The sequence below is a fragment of the Ahaetulla prasina genome, chromosome 2 (assembly GCF_028640845.1).
Source record: "Ahaetulla prasina isolate Xishuangbanna chromosome 2, ASM2864084v1, whole genome shotgun sequence".
Classification (NCBI taxonomy): Eukaryota; Metazoa; Chordata; class Lepidosauria; order Squamata; family Colubridae; genus Ahaetulla; species Ahaetulla prasina.
In genome coordinates, this window is record NC_080540.1 from 248,375,458 (window position 1) to 248,401,726 (window position 26,269).

The 26,269-nt window shown below is 33.8% G+C and overlaps 1 protein-coding gene across 5 annotated transcripts in view; it reads right to left on the reverse strand.

The window, feature by feature from the left end:
- PRR16 (proline rich 16) overlaps nucleotides 1–26,269 on the reverse strand; it is a 146,906-nt gene that overhangs the window by 64,856 nt on the left and 55,781 nt on the right. The gene's annotated exons all lie outside the window — the stretch shown is intronic.

A 26,269-nucleotide genomic window follows, 5' to 3' on the forward strand; every position in this document is an offset into this window, starting at 1 on the left:
ACATCAGAATTATTTCAGAAAATGTTTGAAGAATTAGACAAAAAGTTGTCCAACTCACTTAGTACTAAATTGATAAGTTTTGAATAAAGAATGGATGAAACACTTATTAAGATGAAAGAGGAAATTGAGAACTTAAAAATATGGAAAAACTGTAACAAACTGAATGTAGGGGTAAAAAATTAATGACAAAGTAGTAATTTTGAAACGTAAAATGGAATTTATAGAGACATGGAAAGAAATTCAGATAATCTGGCATTATGTAAATTGAGAAATCCAATTTCATTTGAAATTGTATTTTAGCCAATTCCATTTTAAAATGTTTTTATCAGATTTTATTTGTTTATTTTATTTATTTTAATTTGTGTCTGGAACTCTGCTCTTTGATTTGGCCCAAGGGCTAATCAATAAAGTAAACTGGTAAATTGAGAAAGAAGATTTTTTTTCTTGAAATTCGGAACAATTCTAGAGGATTCTGGAGAAAAGGTACTTTATCAGTTTTTTGGAATGGAAAGAAAAGCCAGAAATCAATACAATTTATAGAATAAACATAAGATTTATGAAATTAAGAAATGTTCCAAGGGATGTTCTATACTTGTTTCAGAAAAACACAACCATATTCTGCAACAGAATTTTAACACAAGATTGAAATTTGATGATAGAAATATAATTGTGCTTAAAGAAGTTTTAATTAGAATACTGTGTAAGAGAAAAGAGTACTTCTTTCTTACCGATAGACTTAAACAGAAAAAGATTTCATTTTGATGGGATAAACTGGAAGGAGCAATTTTTACTTTTAAACAGAAACTTAACTTAAAATATTTGGTTTTGACTGAATTTTATAAAGAAAGCAAGAAAATTTCCAGGAAAATTCAAAGAATACAAATGGATGTGACAGATAAGACCAAAACTTCCAAAGGTACAAAAGGAAAGTGAGATACTGAATTAGGTACTACAGGTAATGAGTTTTAAAAGGATATGTTAAGTTAGAATAAGTTACAGTTGTTATTCGTGGGGATAATTTATGTGATAAACATGACTAGTTTGTCTAGAATCATATTTTTGTTTTAGACAATACTTAGACAATACTTAGACAATACTTAGACAATACTTAGACAATACTTAGACAATACTTAGACAATACTTAGACAATACTTAGACAATACTTAGACAATACTTAGACAATACTTAGACAATACTTAGACAATACTTAGACAATACTTAGACAATACTTAGACAATACTTAGACAATACTTAGACAATACTTAGACAATACTTAGACAATACTTAGACAATACTTAGACAATACTTAGACAATACTTAGACAATACTTAGACAATACTTAGACAATACTTAGACAATACTTAGACAATACTTAGACAATACTTAGACAATACTTAGACAATACTTAGACAATACTTAGACAATACTTAGACAATACTTAGACAATACTTAGACAATACTTAGACAATACTTAGACAATACTTAGACAATACTTAGACAATACTTAGACAATACTTAGACAATACTTAGACAATACTTAGACAATACTTAGACAATACTTAGACAATACTTAGACAATACTTAGACAATACTTAGACAATACTTAGACAATACTTAGACAATACTTAGACAATACTTAGACAATACTTAGACAATACTTAGACAATACTTAGACAATACTTAGACAATACTTAGACAATACTTAGACAATACTTAGACAATACTTAGACAATACTTAGACAATACTTAGACAATACTTAGACAATACTTAGACAATACTTAGACAATACTTAGACAATACTTAGACAATACTTAGACAATACTTAGACAATACTTAGACAATACTTAGACAATACTTAGACAATACTTAGACAATACTTAGACAATACTTAGACAATACTTAGACAATACTTAGACAATACTTAGACAATACTTAGACAATACTTAGACAATACTTAGACAATACTTAGACAATACTTAGACAATACTTAGACAATACTTAGACAATACTTAGACAATACTTAGACAATACTTAGACAATACTTAGACAATACTTAGACAATACTTAGACAATACTTAGACAATACTTAGACAATACTTAGACAATACTTAGACAATACTTAGACAATACTTAGACAATACTTAGACAATACTTAGACAATACTTAGACAATACTTAGACAATACTTAGACAATACTTAGACAATACTTAGACAATACTTAGACAATACTTAGACAATACTTAGACAATACTTAGACAATACTTAGACAATACTTAGACAATACTTAGACAATACTTAGACAATACTTAGACAATACTTAGACAATACTTAGACAATACTTAGACAATACTTAGACAATACTTAGACAATACTTAGACAATACTTAGACAATACTTAGACAATACTTAGACAATACTTAGACAATACTTAGACAATACTTAGACAATACTTAGACAATACTTAGACAATACTTAGACAATACTTAGACAATACTTAGACAATACTTAGACAATACTTAGACAATACTTAGACAATACTTAGACAATACTTAGACAATACTTAGACAATACTTAGACAATACTTAGACAATACTTAGACAATACTTAGACAATACTTAGACAATACTTAGACAATACTTAGACAATACTTAGACAATACTTAGACAATACTTAGACAATACTTAGACAATACTTAGACAATACTTAGACAATACTTAGACAATACTTAGACAATACTTAGACAATACTTAGACAATACTTAGACAATACTTAGACAATACTTAGACAATACTTAGACAATACTTAGACAATACTTAGACAATACTTAGACAATACTTAGACAATACTTAGACAATACTTAGACAATACTTAGACAATACTTAGACAATACTTAGACAATACTTAGACAATACTTAGACAATACTTAGACAATACTTAGACAATACTTAGACAATACTTAGACAATACTGTTGTATGTTGAAGAGTTTAATGTACTCTTCAACATACAACCTATTTTAGAAGCCTGGTACCTGATACTATGATATATTGCATATCCAGTATTGCATATCCAGTATTGCATATTGCATATCCAGTATTGCATATCCAGTATTGCATATCCAGTATTGCATATCCAGTATTGCATATTGCATATCCAGTATTGCATATCCAGTATTGCATATTGCATATTGCATATCCAGTATTGCATATCCAGTATTGCATATCCAGTATTGCATATTGCATATCCAGTATTGCATATTGCATATCCAGTATTGCATATCCAGTATTGCATATCCAGTATTGCATATCCAGTATTGCATATTGCATATCCAGTATTGCATATCCAGTATTGCATATTGCATATCCAGTATTGCATATTGCATATTGCATATCCAGTATTGCATATTGCATATTGCATATTGCATATCCAGTATTGCATATCCAGTATTGCATATTGCATATCCAGCATTGCATATCCAGTATTGCATATTGCATATCCAGTATTGCATATCCAGTATTGCATATCCAGTATTGCATATTGCATATCCAGTATTGCATATCCAGTATTGCATATCCAGTATTGCATATCCAGTATTGCATATTGCATATCCAGTATTGCATATCCAGTATTGCATATTGCATATTGCATATCCAGTATTGCATATCCAGTATTGCATATTGCATATTGCATATCCAGTATTGCATATCCAGTATTGCATATCCAGTATTGCATATCCAGTATTGCATATCCAGTATTGCATATCCAGTATTGCATATCCAGTATTGCATATCCAGTATTGCATATCCAGTATTGCATATTGCATATCCAGTATTGCATATTGCATATCCAGTATTGCATATTGCATATCCAGTATTGCATATTGCATATCCAGTATTGCATATCCAGTATTGCATATCCAGTATTGCATATTGCATATCCAGTATTGCATATTGCATATCCAGTATTGCATATCCAGTATTGCATATCCAGTATTGCATATTGCATATCCAGTATTGCATATCCAGTATTGCATATCCAGTATTGCATATCCAGTATTGCATATCCAGTATTGCATATTGCATATCCAGTATTGCATATTGCATATCCAGTATTGCATATCCAGTATTGCATATTGCATATTGCATATCCAGTATTGCATATCCAGTATTGCATATCCAGTATTGCATATTGCATATCCAGTATTGCATATTGCATATCCAGTATTGCATATCCAGTATTGCATATCCAGTATTGCATATTGCATATCCAGTATTGCATATTGCATATCCAGTATTGCATATCCAGTATTGCATATCCAGTATTGCATATTGCATATTGCATATCCAGTATTGCATATTGCATATTGCATATCCAGTATTGCATATCCAGTATTGCATATTGCATATTGCATATCCAGTATTGCATATTGCATATTGCATATTGCATATCCAGTATTGCATATTGCATATCCAGTATTGCATATTGCATATCCAGTATTGCATATTGCATATCCAGTATTGCATATCCAGTATTGCATATTGCATATCCAGTATTGCATATTGCATATCCAGTATTGCATATCCAGTATTGCATATCCAGTATTGCATATCCAGTATTGCATATCCAGTATTGCATATCCAGTATTGCATATTGCATATCCAGTATTGCATATTGCATATTGCATATCCAGTATTGCATATTGCATATCCAGTATTGCATATCCAGTATTGCATATCCAGTATTGCATATCCAGTATTGCATATCCAGTATTGCATATTGCATATCCAGCATTGCATATCCAGTATTGCATATTGCATATTGCATATCCAGTATTGCATATCCAGTATTGCATATTGCATATTGCATATCCAGTATTGCATATCCAGTATTGCATATCCAGTATTGCATATTGCATATCCAGTATTGCATATCCAGTATTGCATATTGCATATCCAGTATTGCATATCCAGTATTGCATATCCAGTATTGCATATTGCATATTGCATATCCAGTATTGCATATCCAGTATTGCATATCCAGTATTGCATATTGCATATCCAGTATTGCATATCCAGTATTGCATATTGCATATCCAGTATTGCATATTGCATATTGCATATCCAGTATTGCATATCCAGTATTGCATATCCAGTATTGCATATTGCATATCCAGTATTGCATATCCAGTATTGCATATTGCATATCCAGTATTGCATATCCAGTATTGCATATTGCATATTGCATATTGCATATCCAGTATTGCATATTGCATATCCAGTATTGCATATCCAGTATTGCATATCCAGTATTGCATATCCAGTATTGCATATTGCATATCCAGTATTGCATATCCAGTATTGCATATCCAGTATTGCATATCCAGTATTGCATATCCAGTATTGCATATTGCATATCCAGTATTGCATATCCAGTATTGCATATCCAGTATTGCATATCCAGTATTGCATATCCAGTATTGCATATCCAGTATTGCATATCCAGTATTGCATATCCAGTATTGCATATCCAGTATTGCATATCCAGTATTGCATATCCAGTATTGCATATCCAGTATTGCATATCCAGTATTGCATATCCAGTATTGCATATCCAGTATTGCATATCCAGTATTGCATATCCAGTATTGCATATCCAGTATTGCATATCCAGTATTGCATATCCAGTATTGCATATCCAGTATTGCATATCCAGTATTGCATATCCAGTATTGCATATCCAGTATTGCATATCCAGTATTGCATATCCAGTATTGCATATCCAGTATTGCATATCCAGTATTGCATATCCAGTATTGCATATCCAGTATTGCATATCCAGTATTGCATATCCAGTATTGCATATCCAGTATTGCATATCCAGTATTGCATATCCAGTATTGCATATCCAGTATTGCATATCCAGTATTGCATATCCAGTATTGCATATCCAGTATTGCATATCCAGTATTGCATATCCAGTATTGCATATCCAGTATTGCATATCCAGTATTGCATATCCAGTATTGCATATCCAGTATTGCATATCCAGTATTGCATATCCAGTATTGCATATCCAGTATTGCATATCCAGTATTGCATATCCAGTATTGCATATCCAGTATTGCATATCCAGTATTGCATATCCAGTATTGCATATCCAGTATTGCATATCCAGTATTGCATATCCAGTATTGCATATCCAGTATTGCATATCCAGTATTGCATATCCAGTATTGCATATCCAGTATTGCATATCCAGTATTGCATATCCAGTATTGCATATCCAGTATTGCATATCCAGTATTGCATATCCAGTATTGCATATCCAGTATTGCATATCCAGTATTGCATATCCAGTATTGCATATCCAGTATTGCATATCCAGTATTGCATATCCAGTATTGCATATCCAGTATTGCATATCCAGTATTGCATATCCAGTATTGCATATCCAGTATTGCATATCCAGTATTGCATATCCAGTATTGCATATCCAGTATTGCATATCCAGTATTGCATATCCAGTATTGCATATCCAGTATTGCATATCCAGTATTGCATATCCAGTATTGCATATCCAGTATTGCATATCCAGTATTGCATATCCAGTATTGCATATCCAGTATTGCATATCCAGTATTGCATATCCAGTATTGCATATCCAGTATTGCATATCCAGTATTGCATATCCAGTATTGCATATCCAGTATTGCATATCCAGTATTGCATATCCAGTATTGCATATCCAGTATTGCATATCCAGTATTGCATATCCAGTATTGCATATCCAGTATTGCATATCCAGTATTGCATATCCAGTATTGCATATCCAGTATTGCATATCCAGTATTGCATATCCAGTATTGCATATCCAGTATTGCATATCCAGTATTGCATATCCAGTATTGCATATCCAGTATTGCATATCCAGTATTGCATATCCAGTATTGCATATCCAGTATTGCATATCCAGTATTGCATATCCAGTATTGCATATCCAGTATTGCATATCCAGTATTGCATATCCAGTATTGCATATCCAGTATTGCATATCCAGTATTGCATATCCAGTATTGCATATCCAGTATTGCATATCCAGTATTGCATATCCAGTATTGCATATCCAGTATTGCATATCCAGTATTGCATATCCAGTATTGCATATCCAGTATTGCATATCCAGTATTGCATATCCAGTATTGCATATCCAGTATTGCATATCCAGTATTGCATATCCAGTATTGCATATCCAGTATTGCATATCCAGTATTGCATATCCAGTATTGCATATCCAGTATTGCATATCCAGTATTGCATATCCAGTATTGCATATCCAGTATTGCATATCCAGTATTGCATATCCAGTATTGCATATCCAGTATTGCATATCCAGTATTGCATATCCAGTATTGCATATCCAGTATTGCATATCCAGTATTGCATATCCAGTATTGCATATCCAGTATTGCATATCCAGTATTGCATATCCAGTATTGCATATCCAGTATTGCATATCCAGTATTGCATATCCAGTATTGCATATCCAGTATTGCATATCCAGTATTGCATATCCAGTATTGCATATCCAGTATTGCATATCCAGTATTGCATATCCAGTATTGCATATCCAGTATTGCATATCCAGTATTGCATATCCAGTATTGCATATCCAGTATTGCATATCCAGTATTGCATATCCAGTATTGCATATCCAGTATTGCATATCCTATTCTATTCTATTCTATTCTATTCTATTCTATTCTATTCTATTCTATTCTATTCTATTCTATTCTATTCTATTCTATTCTATTCTATTCTATTCTATTCTATTCTATTCTATTCTATTCTATTCTATTCTATTCTATTCTATTCTATTCTATTCTATTCTATTCTATTCTATTCTATTCTATTCTATTCTATTCTATTCTATTCTATTCTATTCTATTCTATTCTATTCTATTCTATTCTATTCTATTCTATTCTATTCTATTCTATTCTATTCTATTCTATTCTATTCTATTCTATTCTATTCTATTCTATTCTATTCTATTCTATTCTATTCTATTCTATTCTATTCTATTCTATTCTATTCTATTCTATTCTATTCTATTCTATTCTATTCTATTCTATTCTATTCTATTCTATTCTATTCTATTCTATTCTATTCTATTCTATTCTATTCTATTCTATTCTATTCTATTCTATTCTATTCTATTCTATTCTATTCTATTCTATTCTATTCTATTCTATTCTATTCTATTCTATTCTATTCTATTCTATTCTATTCTATTCTATTCTATTCTATTCTATTCTATTCTATTCTATTCTATTCTATTCTATTCTATTCTATTCTATTCTATTCTATTCTATTCTATTCTATTCTATTCTATTCTATTCTATTCTATTCTATTCTATTCTATTCTATTCTATTCTATTCTATTCTATTCTATTCTATTCTATTCTATTCTATTCTATTCTATTCTATTCTATTCTATTCTATTCTATTCTATTCTATTCTATTCTATTCTATTCTATTCTATTCTATTCTATTCTATTCTATTCTATTCTATTCTATTCTATTCTATTCTATTCTATTCTATTCTATTCTATTCTATTCTATTCTATTCTATTCTATTCTATTCTATTCTATTCTATTCTATTCTATTCTATTCTATTCTATTCTATTCTATTCTATTCTATTCTATTCTATTCTATTCTATTCTATTCTATTCTATTCTATTCTATTCTATTCTATTCTATTCTATTCTATTCTATTCTATTCTATTCTATTCTATTCTATTCTATTCTATTCTATTCTATTCTATTCTATTCTATTCTATTCTATTCTATTCTATTCTATTCTATTCTATTCTATTCTATTCTATTCTATTCTATTCTATTCTATTCTATTCTATTCTATTCTATTCTATTCTATTCTATTCTATTCTATTCTATTCTATTCTATTCTATTCTATTCTATTCTATTCTATTCTATTCTATTCTATTCTATTCTATTCTATTCTATTCTATTCTATTCTATTCTATTCTATTCTATTCTATTCTATTCTATTCTATTCTATTCTATTCTATTCTATTCTATTCTATTCTATTCTATTCTATTCTATTCTATTCTATTCTATTCTATTCTATTCTATTCTATTCTATTCTATTCTATTCTATTCTATTCTATTCTATTCTATTCTATTCTATTCTATTCTATTCTACTCTATTCTATTCTATTCTATTCTATTCTATTCTATTCTATTCTATTCTATTCATTCTATTCTATTCTATTCTATTCATTCTATTCTATTCTATTATTCTGCATTCTATTCTATTCTATTCTATTCTATTCTATTCTATTCTATTCTATTCTATTCTATTCTATTCTATTCTATTCTGTATTTTTCTGCATTCTATTCTATTCTATTCTATTCTATTCTGTTCTATTCTATTCTATTCTATTCTATTCTATTCTATTCTATTCTATTCTATTCTATTCTATTCTATTCTATTCTGCATTCTATTCTATTCTATTCTGTATTCTATTCTATTCTATTCTATTCTATTCTGCATTCTGTTCTATTCTATTCTATTCTGTATTTATATGTACTTTTTACTTGCCTGTGAACCGCCCTGAGTCCCTAGGAGATAGGGCGGTATATAAAATAAATAAATAAATAAATAAATAAATAAATAAATAAATAAATAAATAAATAAATAAATAAATAAATAAATAAATAAATAAATAAATAAATAAATAAATAAATAAATAAATAAATAAATAAATAAATAAATAAATAAATAAATAAATAAATAAATAAATAAATAAATAAATAAATAAATAAATAAATAAATAAATAAATAAATAAATAAATAAATAAATAAATAAATAAATAAATAAATAAATAAATAAATAAATAAATAAATAAATAAATAAATAAATAAATAAATAAATAAATAAATAAATAAATAAATAAATAAATAAATAAATAAATAAATAAATAAATAAATAAATAAATAAATAAATAAATAAATAAATAAATAAATAAATAAATAAATAAATAAATAAATAAATAAATAAATAAATAAATAAATAAATAAATAAATAAATAAATAAATAAATAAATAAATAAATAAATAAATAAATAAATAAATAAATAAATAAATAAATAAATAAATAAATAAATAAATAAATAAATAAATAAATAAATAAATAAATAAATAAATAAATAAATAAATAAATAAATAAATAAATAAATAAATAAATAAATAAATAAATAAATAAATAAATAAATAAATAAATAAATAAATAAATAAATAAATAAATAAATAAATAAATAAATAAATAAATAAATAAATAAATAAATAAATAAATAAATAAATAAATAAATAAATAAATAAATAAATAAATAAATAAATAAATAAATAAATAAATAAATAAATAAATAAATAAATAAATAAATAAATAAATAAATAAATAAATAAATAAATAAATAAATAAATAAATAAATAAATAAATAAATAAATAAATAAATAAATAAATAAATAAATAAATAAATAAATAAATAAATAAATAAATAAATAAATAAATAAATAAATAAATAAATAAATAAATAAATAAATAAATAAATAAATAAATAAATAAATAAATAAATAAATAAATAAATAAATAAATAAATAAATAAATAAATAAATAAATAAATAAATAAATAAATAAATAAATAAATAAATAAATAAATAAATAAATAAATAAATAAATAAATAAATAAATAAATAAATAAATAAATAAATAAATAAATAAATAAATAAATAAATAAATAAATAAATAAATAAATAAATAAATAAATAAATAAATAAATAAATAAATAAATAAATAAATAAATAAAGAACTGTTAAAAAGGAATATTTTTGTTGTATTTCCACTGTATTTCATCTTATGCTAAAGTACAACAGATTCGGTAAAGTAGTTCGGCTATTTCTGTCTTGCATGTCCTTACGTGCATCTCATTATAACCATGTAAGCAAATGATTTAAGTGAATTGTGTTTTATCTTTGGAAAAGTCATAAGAAGTCAGTGTTCTGCCTTTGCAATACCATCTAATTAATCTGGTGAAAAGGTTATATGAGTTTGAAACTGAGACAATAAATATATGGCGTTAAAGTGAAAAATTAAGTTGCAAAAAATAAAGAAGGGTAAAAAAGTAGTCACCTTAGATATGACAGGTGGTGTTTAATATATAAATAGAAGACAGTATCTTCCAAGAATATCCTTTATTCATTAAAGTATTAATTTGAAAAATAAAAGTACAATTATAAATATTATTTGACATTCTAGATCCATCTATTCTGAGATAATCAAAACTATATGCCTCTAAGCATAAGATGTTAAAAGTTTAGGAAAATCAACAGGATCACACTCTAATTCTCATAAATTATTAGCAAGGACAAGGACATTTTCATCCAAGTATATGATTTATGAATGAAGGTCATGAACTATCTTACTGTCAATTTAAATAATTTATTGTCGTTTATTTATATATTTATTTATTTATTTATTTATTTATTTATTTATTTATTTATTTATTTATTTATTTATTTATTTATTTATTTATTTATTTATTTATTTATTTATTTATTTATTTATTTATTTATTTATTTATTTATTTATTTATTTATTTATTTATTTATTTATTTATTTATTTATTTATTTATTTATTTATTTATTTATTTATTTATTTATTTATTTATTTATTTATTTATTTATTTATTTATTTATTTATTTATTTATTTATTTATTTATTTATTTATTTATTTATTTATTTATTTATTTATTTATTTATTTATTTATTTATTTATTTATTTATTTATTTATTTATTTATTTATTTATTTATTTATTTATTTATTTATTTATTTATTTATTTATTTATTTATTTATTTATTTATTTATTTATTTATTTATTTATTTATTTATTTATTTATTTATTTATTTATTTATTTATTTATTTATTTATTTATTTATTTATTTATTTATTTATTTATTTATTTATTTATTTATTTATTTATTTATTTATTTATTTATTTATTTATTTATTTATTTATTTATTTATTTATTTATTTATTTATTTATTTATTTATTTATTTATTTATTTATTTATTTATTTATTTATTTATTTATTTATTTATTTATTTATTTATTTATTTATTTATTTATTTATTTATTTATTTATTTATTTATTTATTTATTTATTTATTTATTTATTTATTTATTTATTTATTTATTTATTTATTTATTTATTTATTTATTTATTTATTTATTTATTTATTTATTTATTTATTTATTTATTTATTTATTTATTTATTTATTTATTTATTTATTTATTTATTTATTTATTTATTTATTTATTTATTTATTTATTTATTTATTTATTTATTTATTTATTTATTTATTTATTTATTTATTTATTTATTTATTTATTTATTTATTTATTTATTTATTTATTTATTTATTTATTTATTTATTTATTTATTTATTTATTTATTTATTTATTTATTTATTTATTTATTTATTTATTTATTTATTTATTTATTTATTTATTTATTTATTTATTTATTTATTTATTTATTTATTTATTTATTTATTTATTTATTTTTAAAATGTATCTCATTTTTTATTCAAAAGCCATCATAATTCCATTCAACAGGGGGAAGGCATAGCAGCAACTACTGCTACATTCAGACTCACCACAGGCTGCCAGGCTGATTTAATAAGTCAAAGAACTTAAGTGCCAAAGCATTAAGAAGGTGTGAATGAAGGCAAGGTTCGTTTTCTTTCTGCTTGTAAATTTGATGTTTCATCTGCCATGCATTTGTCAACGTGCTGACTGAATAGTATAAACTGACTGGATTAAGGTTTGTATGAAAATGATAACAATGCTACAAGATAGAATAATCATAGCTCCAGAAAAACATAAAAATATCCAAATAATTCAATCCAAAAGTATTTCATGAGAGTTTCTGGAGGTATTTCAAATTTTATTCTATTCTGTTTCTGTCAAGTAAAAATAAAAAATAACAAAAACACAAATGTTTAATATGTGAATAAAGAATGGCAGAGTCTGAGACTTACTATATCTGAATTGCAGAAATAATTTTCTGAATTTCCATGAACAGAAGGAAATTAATTTTCTTTCATGAAGCTTCTTTCCTGCTGCCTAGAAGTAGTTGTATGTACAGAGATTTCAATGGGTCTGCTTTATGTCACCTTTAATATTTAAGACACCAGCATTTAAAGTATCTTGTAAGCAGTTTTTAAGCTGCCTGTGACTTGCAACTTTCTGCCAGCCTCCCCAATGCCTTTGCTTGTTGGAAGTTTGTAGGAGATACTCGCTTAACAACCCACGATCCTTGCTTAAAAACAGCAACTGAGAGTCTGGGATTACTTCAGGAACCAAAATGGAAACGTGACTGCATGCTTTATGATAGCATCACTTGGTGATGGAAATTCCAAGCCCAATCATTGTTAAGGGAGGATGTATAGTTGTTCAGGTTGTACAGTGCAACACACAGTTGACATTCATGAAATACTTTCAGACTTCTGTACGCTTCAAAGTTATTTAATTTTTTTTGCAACAAAGCATCCAAGTTAGTACTAAGTAAAGTTTAAAGTAAAGCTCTACTTAGTAAAGCTAAGACTGAAGGTTGGATCCTAAATTTAATAAAAGCTGAGGTAAAATATGTGTTCTCTTTATTATAAGTTCTGATATAAATTCCACAGAAGACTTTGCGCTCCTGTTATGCCAGAGAAATATTTATTATTCACAAAAGCATGCAACAAATGAGAACATTTTAATTTTAGCTCAGTAAAAGCCATTTCAGAGGGACAGGTGCATTTTTGGGACTAAGCTAGGAAAGCCACCATAAAATTGGATTATTTTTATTGCTGATAAATCTTTTTAAATGCATTTAATCCAATCTCAGAAATAATGTCACAAACATCATATAAATAATTTAGCTAAGTGTGTTTTCAATTTATATGAGTGAATTATACCTTTATATTTAATACTGTTATCGCAAGGGATTCTTTCCTCTTCTCCTTGCCTTCTTGTCTATCAGATTGGTGCAAAGGGTTTCCAACATTAAGAAAAAAAAATGTGTGTATGGAGGGGAGATGTGAAGGTAAGCTGATGTTCCATAATGGTATAAACTCTGTCACAGGCAAATGCAAATAGAAACTTTCATTTTAACTTGGAATTTGGATTATACTGTCATTCTTAAATTTTTAGAATAAAATAGAGTAGAGTAGAATAACAGAGTTGGAAGGGACCTTGGAGGTCTTCTAGTCCAACCCCCTGCTTAGGCAAAGAACCTTATACCATTTCAGACAAATGGTTGTCCAATCTCTTCTTAAAAACTTCCAGTGTTTGAGCATTTACAACTTCTGCAGGCAAGTTGTTCCACTTATTAATTGTTCTAACTGTCAGCAAATTTCTCCTTAGTTCTAAGTTGCTTCTCTCCTTGATTAGTTTCCACCTATTGCCTCAGGTGCTTTGTAGAATAGCTTTACTCTCTCTTCTTTCTGGCAGCCCCTGAGATATTGGACACTGCAACCATTCTTCATATGTTTTAGCTCCAGTTCCATAATCATCTTTGTTGGTCTTCTCTGCACTTTCTAGAGTCTCAACATCTTTTTTACATTGTGGTGACCAAAACTGAATGCAGTATTGCAAGTGTGGCCTAACCAAGGCATTATAAAGTGGTATTAACCACATGATCTTGATTCTTTCCTCTTCTCCTTGCCTTCTTGTCTATCAGATTGGTGCAAAGGGTTTCCAACATTAAGAAAAAAAAATGTGTGTATGGAGGGGAGATGTGAAGGTAAGCTGATGTTCCATAATGGCATAAACTCTGTCACAGGCAAATGCAAATAGAAACTTCCATTTTAACTTGGAATTTGGATTATACTGTCATTCTTAAATTTTTAGAATAAAATAGAGTAGAGTAGAATAACAGAGTTGGAAGGGACCTTGGAGGTCTTCTAGTCCAACCCCCTGCTTAGGCAAAGAACCTTATACCATTTCAGACAAATGGTTGTCCAATCTCTTCTTAAAAACTTCCAGTGTTTGAGCATTTACAACTTCTGCAGGCAAGTTGTTCCACTTATTAATTGTTCTAACTGTCAGCAAATTTCTCCTTAGTTCTAAGTTGCTTCTCTCCTTGATTAGTTTCCACCTATTGCCTCAGGTGCTTTGTAGAATAGCTTTACTCTCTCTTCTTTCTGGCAGCCCCTGAGATATTGGACACTGCAACCATTCTTCATATGTTTTAGCTCCAGTTCCATAATCATCTTTGTTGGTCTTCTCTGCACTTTCTAGAGTCTCAACATCTTTTTTACATTGTGGTGACCAAAACTGAATGCAGTATTGCAAGTGTGGCCTAACCAAGGCATTATAAAGTGGTATTAACCACATGATCTTGATTCTTTCCTCTTCTCCTTGCCTTCTTGTCTATCAGATTGGTGCAAAGGGTTTCCAACATTAAGAAAAAAAAATGTGTGTATGGAGGGGAGATGTGAAGGTAAGCTGATGTTCCATAATGGTATAAACTCTGTCACAGGCAAATGCAAATAGAAACTTTCATTTTAACTTGGAATTTGGATTATACTGTCATTCTTAAATTTTTAGAATAAAATAGAGTAGAGTAGAATAACAGAGTTGGAAGGGACCTTGGAGGTCTTCTAGTCCAACCCCATACTTAGACAAGAAACCTTACACCATTTCAGACAAATGGTTATCCAAATGGTTAACCAAATGGTTATCTTATTAAAAATTTCCAGTGTTGGAGCATTCACAACTTCTGCAGGCAAGTTGTTCCACTTATTAATTGTTCTAACTGTCAGCAAATTTCTCCTTAGTTCTAAGTTGCTTCTCTCCTTGATTAGTTTCCACCTATTGCCTCAGGTGCTTTGTAGAATAGCTTGACTCTCTCTTCTTTGTGGCAGCCCCTGAGATATTGGACACTGCAACCATTCTTCATATGTTTTAGCTCCAGTTCCATAATCATCTTTGTTGGTCTTCTCTGCACTTTCTAGAGTCTCAACATCTTTTTTACATTGTGGTGACCAAAACTGAATGCAGTATTGCAAGTGTGGCCTAACCAAGGCATTATAAAGTGGTATTAACCACATGATCTTGATTCTTTCCCTTTGTTTATGCAGCCTAGAACTGTGTTGGCTTTTTTGGCGGCTGCTGCACACTGCTGGCTCGTATTTATGGTTGTCTACCAGGACTCCAAGATCCCTCTCACAGTTACTACTATTGAGCAAGGTACCACATATACTGTACCGGTACATTTTGTTTTTCTTGCTTAAATATAGAACCTTACTTTTTTCACCATTGAATTTCATTTTGTTAGATAATGCCCAATGTTCAAGTCTGTCCAGATTATTTTACTTTAGAACTGGTCATGCTCTGCCCCTTTTTTTCTTTTATAAAGGTAAAGGTTCCCCTCGCACATATGTGCTAGTCGTTGCCGACTCTAGGAGGGGTGCTCATCTCCGTTTCAAAGCCGAAGAGCCAGCACTGTCCGAAGACGTTTCCGTGGTCATGTGGCCGGCATGACTCAACACCAAAGGCACACGGAACGCTGTTACCTTCCCACCAAAGATGGTCCCTATTTTTTCTACTTGCATTTTTATGTGCTTTCAAAACTGCTAGGTTGGCAGAAGCTGGGACAAGTAACAGGAGCTCACCCCGTTACACCCCATTACACGGCAGCACTAGGGATTCGAACCGCTGAACTGCCGACCTTTCGATCGACAAGCTCAACATCCTAACCCCTGAGCTTTTATAGGGAAAACTTATAATGATGGTTAAAGCTAAGTACATTCTTCATGCAAAAATCCATTTTATAGTAATGAAAAAGTGCTCTTGAAATAAACAAAATAAAGTACACATTTACATATAACTGCATTTTATTATTGTCTTTAGAAACACTATTGGCAGTTATGATATTGTAGGGACTCTGAATATCTAGGGAGAAAGGAAAAAGCACTTCATGATTCTATTCGTAAAGTGGGTGCTTTAAATGTGCTTTGACACACAACAGGAATCAGAGCTAATGTCTGCATTAAGGTAAAGTCATAAGTGCACAAGCATTCACATCTGGCCTCTTATTATTTATGCTTTTATTCCATCCAAACTAGATTACTGAATTGTATTCTATGTGGGTCTACCTTTAAAAGGGCTTATCCACTGGAACAAATACAATTGCCAGGATTCATTTGAAAGATAAAACTTCAGAACATGCAGAGTAGGAAAATATGCAAGTTGTATTACCTATCTATTTATTCTTCCAAAGTTCAGATTTTGGAATCTGATATTAAAATATTAAAAGAGTTTGGAATCAAGTGTTTTAAAGGACCAATCAAGCATTTCCAGGGCTTGCTGGCTTGCCTTTATTTGTAAAGATCCTTAAGGCTGGGAGCACTTATTTGGGGTGATCTTGTTTCTTTTGCATTCTCTTTTGTAAAAACTAAGTATGGCTTTTTCAATGTTTTCTAAAATAATATTTAATATAGGGAGGGAGGGAGAGAGGAGGGAGGGAAGGAGGAAGGAAGGGAGGGAGGGAGGAAGGAAGTCATAAGAGATCATTTCAAAAGTATGGGAAACAAATACAAACACAGCTACAGCCTATCTTATTCTGCTGGTCTGATACCTTCCTCTAAGTCATCTAAGATTATATTTTGTTTATTAAAATGTATTAGCTGGACTCTGGTTGATGCATAAAACCAAAAAAAAAAAAATACCCATAAAAATAGATAAAGCATCAAGCCTCCCAAATTAAAATGATCTTATTAACAACAGAAATGAAACAAATACAAGATGAGACCTCCCTGTTTTCCTATTTCTTGTCTTCTTTTCCACAACGTTACTTTGTAGATTTGTATCTGTTACTATGTTAATTCAGTTTTGAAATTGTTGATTTCATGCATTGGGGAAAAAGTTTTAAATATTTAAATATAAGGTAATCAGTGGTGGGATTCAGGCAGTTCGCACCACTTCGGGAGAACCGGTTATTAACTTTCTGAGCAGTTTGGCAAACTGGTTGTTGGAAGAAATCATTAGGGCAGAGAACCGGTTGTTAAATTACTTGAATTCCACTACTGAAGGTAATATGCAACTTCACATAGTTTCTGATGAAGATTTCTATCTGGTATACATTGTATCACACTAAATTAGATTTGGAGCAAATTCTTCAATAGCTTGCTAGAAGACTTGGTATTATAAACAGTACAATTTATAAATTATAAATATCATTCAGAGTCACGGTTTGTGATAACCATTGTTTACTAAATAAATCATAGTGGTTTGTTTCATACACAACTCAGAGATAAACCATGATTTAGGAGTCACAGTGGATGGCTTTACACACCATTCTGAGCCAAAATCAAGCATCTGAATATTTGCTTATAAGTTAAGTCAGCTCAGCATGCAAGTGAAGATTGCAAATCTGTGTGCAATTAAATACCTCTAGATGCATATAATTTAAATTAGGAGAAAGGAGGGGGGGTTACAGATACCTGGAATGGGTTTTTATTGTACATTTTATTGTTCAAATTTTTAAAAATGTAAATTGATTTAAATGAATAGGAAAAAGCTTTTTGCACAGGTTTACATAATCTCTGTTATGTTTTAGTTGAGCTTTGATAGATAATATGTTATATTTTAGTCTTTATTGTAAAAGTATATTTTTAATAGCAGTCACCTTTAAAAAACAAAACAAATGAACAGCAGTTCACTCTCTAACTAGGATTGTATAAACATTCATGTCCCACTATCCAGAGGTCAAGAAATAGCATTATTATTTGCCTCATAGGGCCACCAGAGGCAACTCATTTGAATTTAGGATCATGATTCAGAAAACACAATCTTGCCATCACATTAGTTGGCATAAAAATGTAAATACATGGCTATAACTTTTGAAGTTTTAACAGAATATTAGACTTTTACTTTGAATATGAAGAATATAGCACAGTGTCTATGCACTACATTCTGTGAAGACTGCTTTAATGAATTATGTGCAACATTTTTGTTGTGCAAAATTTTCAATCGATATGAAGAGAGTTGATGTAGAAGGAAGGGATCGTGTGGAAGAATTACAATATTTTTTGTGAATAGAATAGATAAAAGTCAGGGAGAAATGTAAGGGATATTTTACCATTAAAAATATAATTCTTGAGCCAATCATTAGATATAAAAGCCATAAGCCTCCTCAAGAAGCCTTCCCTGGACCCGGCTGTTTTAGGTAATTATCGTCCGGTCTCCAACCTTCCCTTCGTGGCGAAGGTTGTAGAGAGTATGGTGGCATATCAGTTTCCCTTGCACCTGGATGAAACTGTCTATCTAGACCCGTTCCAGTCCGGCTTCCGGCCCGGTTACAGCACTGAGACGGCTTTGGTCGCGTTGGTGGATGATCTCTGGAGGGCCAGGGATAGAGGATGCTCCTCTGCCCTGGTCCTATTAGACCTCTCAGCGGCTTTTGATACCATCGACCATGGTATCCTGCTGCGCCGGTTGGAGGGATTGGGAGTGGGAGGCACCGTTTATCGGTGGTTCTCCTCCTATCTCTCCGATCGGTCGCAGACGGTGTTGACAGGGGGGCAGAGGTCGGCTCCGAGACACCTCACTTGTGGGGTGCCGCAGGGGTCGATCCTCTCGCCCCTTCTGTTCAACATCTATATGAAGCCGCTGGGTGAGATCATCAGTGGCTTCGGTGTGAGGTACCAGCTGTACGCTGATGACACCCAGCTGTACTTTTCCACACCGGGCCACCCCAACGAAGCTATCGAAGTGTTGTCCCGGTGCTTGGAAGCCGTACGGGTCTGGATGGGGAGAAACAGGCTCAGGCTCAATCCCTCCAAGACAGAGTGGCTGTGGATGCCGGCATCTCGGTACAGTCAGCTGAGTCTTCGGCTGACTGTCGGGGGCGAGTCATTGGCCCCGATGGAACGGGTGCGCAACTTGGGCGTCCTCCTGGATGAACGGCTGTCTTTTGAAGATCACTTGACGGCCGTCTCCAGGAGAGCTTTTTACCAGGTTCGCCTGGTGCGCCAGTTGCGCCCCTTTCTAGACCGGGATGCCCTGTGCACGGTCACTCACGCCCTCGTGACGTCTCGCCTGGATTACTGCAATGCTCTCTACATGGGGCTCCCCTTGAAGGGCATCCGGAGGCTTCAGTTAGTCCAGAATGCAGCTGCGCGGGTGATAGAGGGAGCCCCTCGTGGCTCCCGTGTGACACCTATCCTGCGCAGACTGCACTGGCTGCCTGTGGCCTTCCGGGTGCGCTTCAAGGTTTTGGTGAACATCTTCAAAGCGCTCCATGGCATTGGGCCGGGTTATTTACGGGACCGCCTACTGCTACCGAATACCTCTCACCGACCCGTGCGCTCTCACAGAGAGGGACTCCTCAGGGTGCCGTCAGCGAGACAGTGTCGTCTGGCGACACCCAGGGGAAGGGCCTTCTCTGTGGGGGCTCCCACCCTCTGGAACGAACTCCCCCCAGGACTTCGTCAACTTCCGGACCTCCGAACCTTCCGTCGCGAGCTTAAAACACATTTATTCATCTGCGCAGGACTGGATTAGTTTTTAAATTCGTGGGTTTTTAAGGGGTTTTAAATGGGTTTTTAATGGGTTTTTAATGGGTTTTATTATTTGCTAAATTTTAATTGCGGCCAAATTGAATAAGTTTTTTAGTGGTATTTTAATAGTATTTATTTTGTAATAGTACTGTTTATTTTATCTGGCTGTAAACCGCCCTGAGTCCTTCGGGAGAAGGGTGGTATAAAAATTTAAATAATAAATAAATAAATAAATAAATAACTCTTCTTAAAATTTTAAGATGGAATACAAAAAACAGTAAGGTGAACAGATGATGAAAATTTCTCAAGATCATTCCATCAACAACTTTAAGACAGAAGGACTGAATCAACTAGTAATCATCTGATCAAAAAGGTCACTGGACAGACCTTTCAGCCATTGAATAAATGAATACTTCCCTCATTCTCCTCCTTTAGGTAGTTAGAATGCTAAGAGGTGCAAAAAAGGTTATACTTCCTTTCTAAAATCTTTCTTTTTTTGGCAAGCAATGCCATTTCTGCTGGCTCTTGAATCTTGATTTTCAATCAGAGACTGAGTAACTTTGCATACATTTTCTGGTTCAACTGAGTTAAAGCCTCAACTCACCAATTCTATTCTACATTTGGATTTCAGTAGAGAAGCTGTACAACCTTAATCCAAATCTACTTTGTATTTCCCATATGCTTTGCTCATGTGGGGATTTCTCAGCAGGTAAAAGGCTATCTTATAGTAAAACGTACGATACACTTCACAGGCAAATAATGCTAACACAACCTGTACAACTTATATCTGAATTAATATAATAGGAACATAAATATAAAGGCAATGGATTCTGCCTTGTGTTCATGGACACTTATTCTCTTTGTCCTACTCCATACATTCATAAATGTCAAGACAACTATCAGAATAAAAGGAAGGAGTAATGAAAAGCAGAATTAAAACAAAATGAGCCATCACATTTGCAGGTCAAACCTGAAGCGAACTATTGAAATAGATAAAAGAAAAGAATCTATAACAGCAGCCAAGGCAATTAATTGTAAAAGATAAAGTGACAAATTCAATTGGTATTTGACAGAAATATTTATGAAGAATGAAAGATAATAGAGCCACCAGCTATAAGAAATTGTAGAAGAAACACGGAGGGTGCAGTAAAATGGGCATATCTGTGCTCAGGACTGCATCAGAAAAAGAAGAAAAAACCTACTCAGTAGGGGACAATATGTTTAATGCTTCTATATGAAATAGCCATCAATTATTACTAACTTAGACATATCTAAGTTAAATAGATATAAATTAAGTGCCTATCAGGCACAATAGTTTCAAGGAGTTTCAAGAGGAAAACTGTCTGATTTCATAAATTTATCATTAATATCCTCAAAATGGCACTGCTGATGGTAGCCTCAGTGAAATGCTTTCTAGTGCAGTGGTCTCCAACCTTTTTGCCTCGACGGACCAGCAGCGACAGTGGTGGGGAGGGGAGACTAGATGGTTTCACGCATGTGCATGCATGCCACTTTCACAAAAGCAGTTTCGTGCACGCATACACGCATGCACGTACTCACCCACCACTTCCATAGCCCAGGTCTGAATTAGCTGCGGCCACCACAGGGCTGTGGACCAGGGTTGGGGACCCCTGCACTAAGGTATTTTATGTTTTATATTTTAATTATCAGTGAATCACTGCAGGTTAAGGTAAAGGTAAAGGTTCCCCTCGCACATATGTGCTAGTCGTTGCCGACTCTAGGGGGCGGTGTTCATCTCTGTTTCAAAGCCGAAGAGCCAGCGCTGTCCGAAGACGTCTGTGGTCATGTGGCCGGCATGACTAAATGCCAAAGGTGCATGGAACGCTGTTACCTTCCCACCAAAGGTGGTCCCTATTTTTTCTACTTGCATTTTTACGTGCTTTCGAAACTGCTAGGTTGGCAGAAGCTGGGACAAGTAACGGGAGCTCACCCCATTACACGGCAGCACTAGGGATTCGAACCGCTGAGCTGCCGACCTTTCGATCGACAAGCTCATCATCCTAGCCCCTGAGCCAAATACACCAAAAATGAATTTCTAAACATCAGACAACTTTCTAGGAATATTCCTCCTTTGGTTTCTCCTGTCTATGCAAATGTGAACGAAAGTTGTGTGGATATTCTGATCAGAACAACGGCTCTCCTCAGCAGCTGGAGAAAACAAAAGGAAGTGTAGGAGAGGAAGGTGTGGAGGAGTTTGGTGAGATTGAGTAGTGGGGGAAGGACAGGGGTGAAATTTGACCGGATCGGATTGGCTCAAGCAAACTGGTAGTGATTTGAATTGGTTTGCCGAACCAGTAAAAACTACCTCACACCTGCCTTATAGGGCGAAACTTTTCTCCCTCCATTCACAGTGGAGCTGCTGCTCCCTTTATGGTCCCCCCCAGCCCCCTCCATCCCGGGGACTACTTTAAAGGGGCAGGCTGTAGGAGGTCCACTGTGAATGGAGGGAGAGAAGTGTGGCTTCTCTCTGTCACAGCATTCACTATGAGCCCTTCTCATGCTCATACAGACATTTTTTCCTACCAGGTTCTATGGGCGTGGCTTGGTGGGGGGGTCATGTGACTGAGTGGGTGTGGCCATGAGTGACATCGAGTTGGCCCTGCCCACTCAGTCACAGGACACCCCCTCCACCAAGCCACACCCACAGAACCGGTAGGGAAAAAAATTGAATGTCACCATTGGAGAAGGACCCCTCTCCCATCACTTCACCTAACAACCCTACCTTCATTAGTCAGTAAAATGGATCAGCTGCTCCTTCTAAATCAGAACAACCCTGATATTCTAACTCAGCAGTTCTCTTTTGAGGATGGTATAATACAGATCCCTGGGTGACCTTCGTGAAGGAGATCCAACACCCTTTTCCTCAATTTCTCTGGGATCACCACTGATCCCCCATAGCAGGCACCCCCTTGAGCCGAAGTTCCCTCGTTTTACAAACTCTTTAAAACGCCTAGCAGAGCGGGCCACCTCTTTGTACCCAACCAAGTACAGTTCTATGGTAATGTCCTTATCGAAGCCCGAGCCACCTCTTTGGATGTGACTGGGCCAGAGTCCAAAGAGTCAATTAGCAGAACTGGTATTCCTGGAGTGGGGTCTTCAATAGTCTCTGGTAACGGGCATCTGCTCAGTGCGTCTGCATGCCTAAATCCTTTCCTGGCCGGTGTAGCAATTTGTAAGAATACGCTGCCAGGAAGATAGTCCATCGGGTCAGTCTTGGCGAAAGTGCCACGGGCGTTGGGCGGTCGCCTGCCAGCAGACCTAGCAAAGGTCTATGGTCCGTGATGATTTCAAAATCACGACCAAATACATACTCATGGAATTTCTTTACCCCTGCGACTATAGCCAAGGCTTCCTTATCAAGCTGGCTATAATTCCTTTCAGTTGATGACATGGTTCGGGAGTAGTATGCAATGGGGGCTTCTGTGCCATTAGGTAACCTGTGGCTGAGCACAGCCCCACCCCATAGGGAGATGCATCGCAGCTTAACACTAGAGGTAGTGTGCCATTGTACTGGATAAGGAGGCTATCACTCGTTAGGAGATTTTTTACCCCTTCGAATGCCCTAGCTTCCGCCTTTCCCCAAGACCATGCAGCCGTCTTAGCTAATAATTTATGCAGCGGCTCTGCTACTGTTGCCTTATTCCTTAAGAATACTGCGTAGAAGTTGACCAGACCCAAGAATGCCTGTAACTCCGTTTTGTTCTTGGGCACCGGGGCCTTCCTGATGGCCCGTACCTTGCTCTCAGTGGGGTGAATCCCTTCCCTGTCTATCCGGTAGCCCAGGAATTCCACAGACTCAACCCCGATCTGGCATTTGTTTAGTTTGACCGTGAGACCGGCAGACCGGAAAATGCCCAAAACTTTTCGCAGCCTCGCCCCTAATTCCTCTAGGTTTTCAGCGGATACCAGTACATCGTCAAAGTATGGTACCACCCCTGGTAGGCCCTGCAATAGCCGCTCCATTAGGTTCTGAAATAACCCTGGAGCCACGCTAACCCCAAACTGTAATCGGGTACACTTAAAAGCCCCTCTGTGAGTCACAATTGTCTGCGCTTCGGCTGTGCTGCTGTCTACGGGCAGCTGTTGATAGGCTTGGGCCAGGTCTAGCTTGGCAAAAACTTGCCCTTGCCCCATTGAGTGCAGTAAGTGCTGTACCACCGGAACGGGGTAAGCACTCTTTTGCAACGCTTTGTTAAGCGTTGCCTTGTAGTCAGCGCAAATCCGGACCGATCCGTCCGGTTTGACTGGGGTGACTATAGGGGTCTCCCACTTAGCATGGTCAACTGGCACTAGAATTCCCTGGTTTACTAGCTTGTCCAGTTCCCGGTCAATCCTGGGCTTTAGGGCGAACGGGACCCTCCTAGCCTTTAGACGGATAGGGGCAACTTGGGGGTCTAAATTAAAGGATATAGGGGTCCCCTTGTACTTGCACAGGCAGTCTTTGAAAACGTCCCCAAACTCCTTCGTGAGTGTGTCTTTGAGGTCGACTTCGTTTCTGAAGATTCCAGTCACTCCCATGCCCAATGCTCGGAACCAGTCCAGTCCCAACAAGCTTGGCAGGGTCCCATCGACGATGGTGATGGGCAGAGTTTTCTTGTGTGTCCATACTGACGTGACGGACGTTACCCCTCGAACAGGGATGCGATTCCCTGGTAGTCCTGTACTTTAGTCTTTGTGGTTGCAGCTTGCGCTTATGCGATGGCGGGTAAGGCTCTCACGAGGTTGTCCCAGGACATGATCGTGATCGAGCCGGTGTCCACCTCCAGTCGGCACGGCACCCCTCAATCTTTGCTTTGTGAAGATTTTCTTTTCTAGGCGTGTTGATGCGTGACCCACTTTCACGACAGTTTGGTTTGATTTGCGCCTTTTTAACTGACCACTCGGGCCGCTCGCTGCTCCCGCGCCTGATTGGGGTTTGAATTTTTGGCGGGAAGGTTGGGGAGCTCGACAGACCTGTGCTAGGTGCCCTTCCTTCGTGATCGCCGACATGTTGCATCTTTAAATCTGCATTGTTGTCGCTGGTGTTGCCCTCCGCAACTCGCGCAGTCGCCCGGGTCGCCTTTCTCCGCCTCCCGTGTGGAAAACTCCTTCCTCGTCCTCCCCCTCCGATTCGGCCTGGATCTCTTCACTGTGGACCGGGGTTGATTTCGCACCAGCCGTTGGTGTGACCTGCTTTTGTAAGGTCTCTGCCGCTTGGGTGGACATCTCTTGAGCCCTGGCTTCGTCCAGGGCGTTTGCCAGCGTTAGGTTGCTTTTAGCCAGCAGCCGCCTCCGCAAACGGATGTCCCTGACCCCGCGGATGAGTTGCTCCAGCAATGCCTCATCCAAGTCTCGATACTCGCAGTGTTTAGAGGCCTTTCTTAGGGCGGCCATGTATGCACTAATGGACTCGCCCTCTTGCTGTCTGCGCTCCCCGAATTCAAACCGTTGCACATACTTGGATGGCATTGGTGCGAAATGCGCTTTCAGCATCGTTTGTAGAGTTAGCCACGGTACCAACTGTACCGGCGTTGGCTCAGCCAGGGATTCTGCGGTGTCGAAAACTTCTGGACCGCAGTGGCTCAAAAAATAGGCTCGTTTCCTGTTGTCGGAAACCCCTTGAAGTTCGTTTG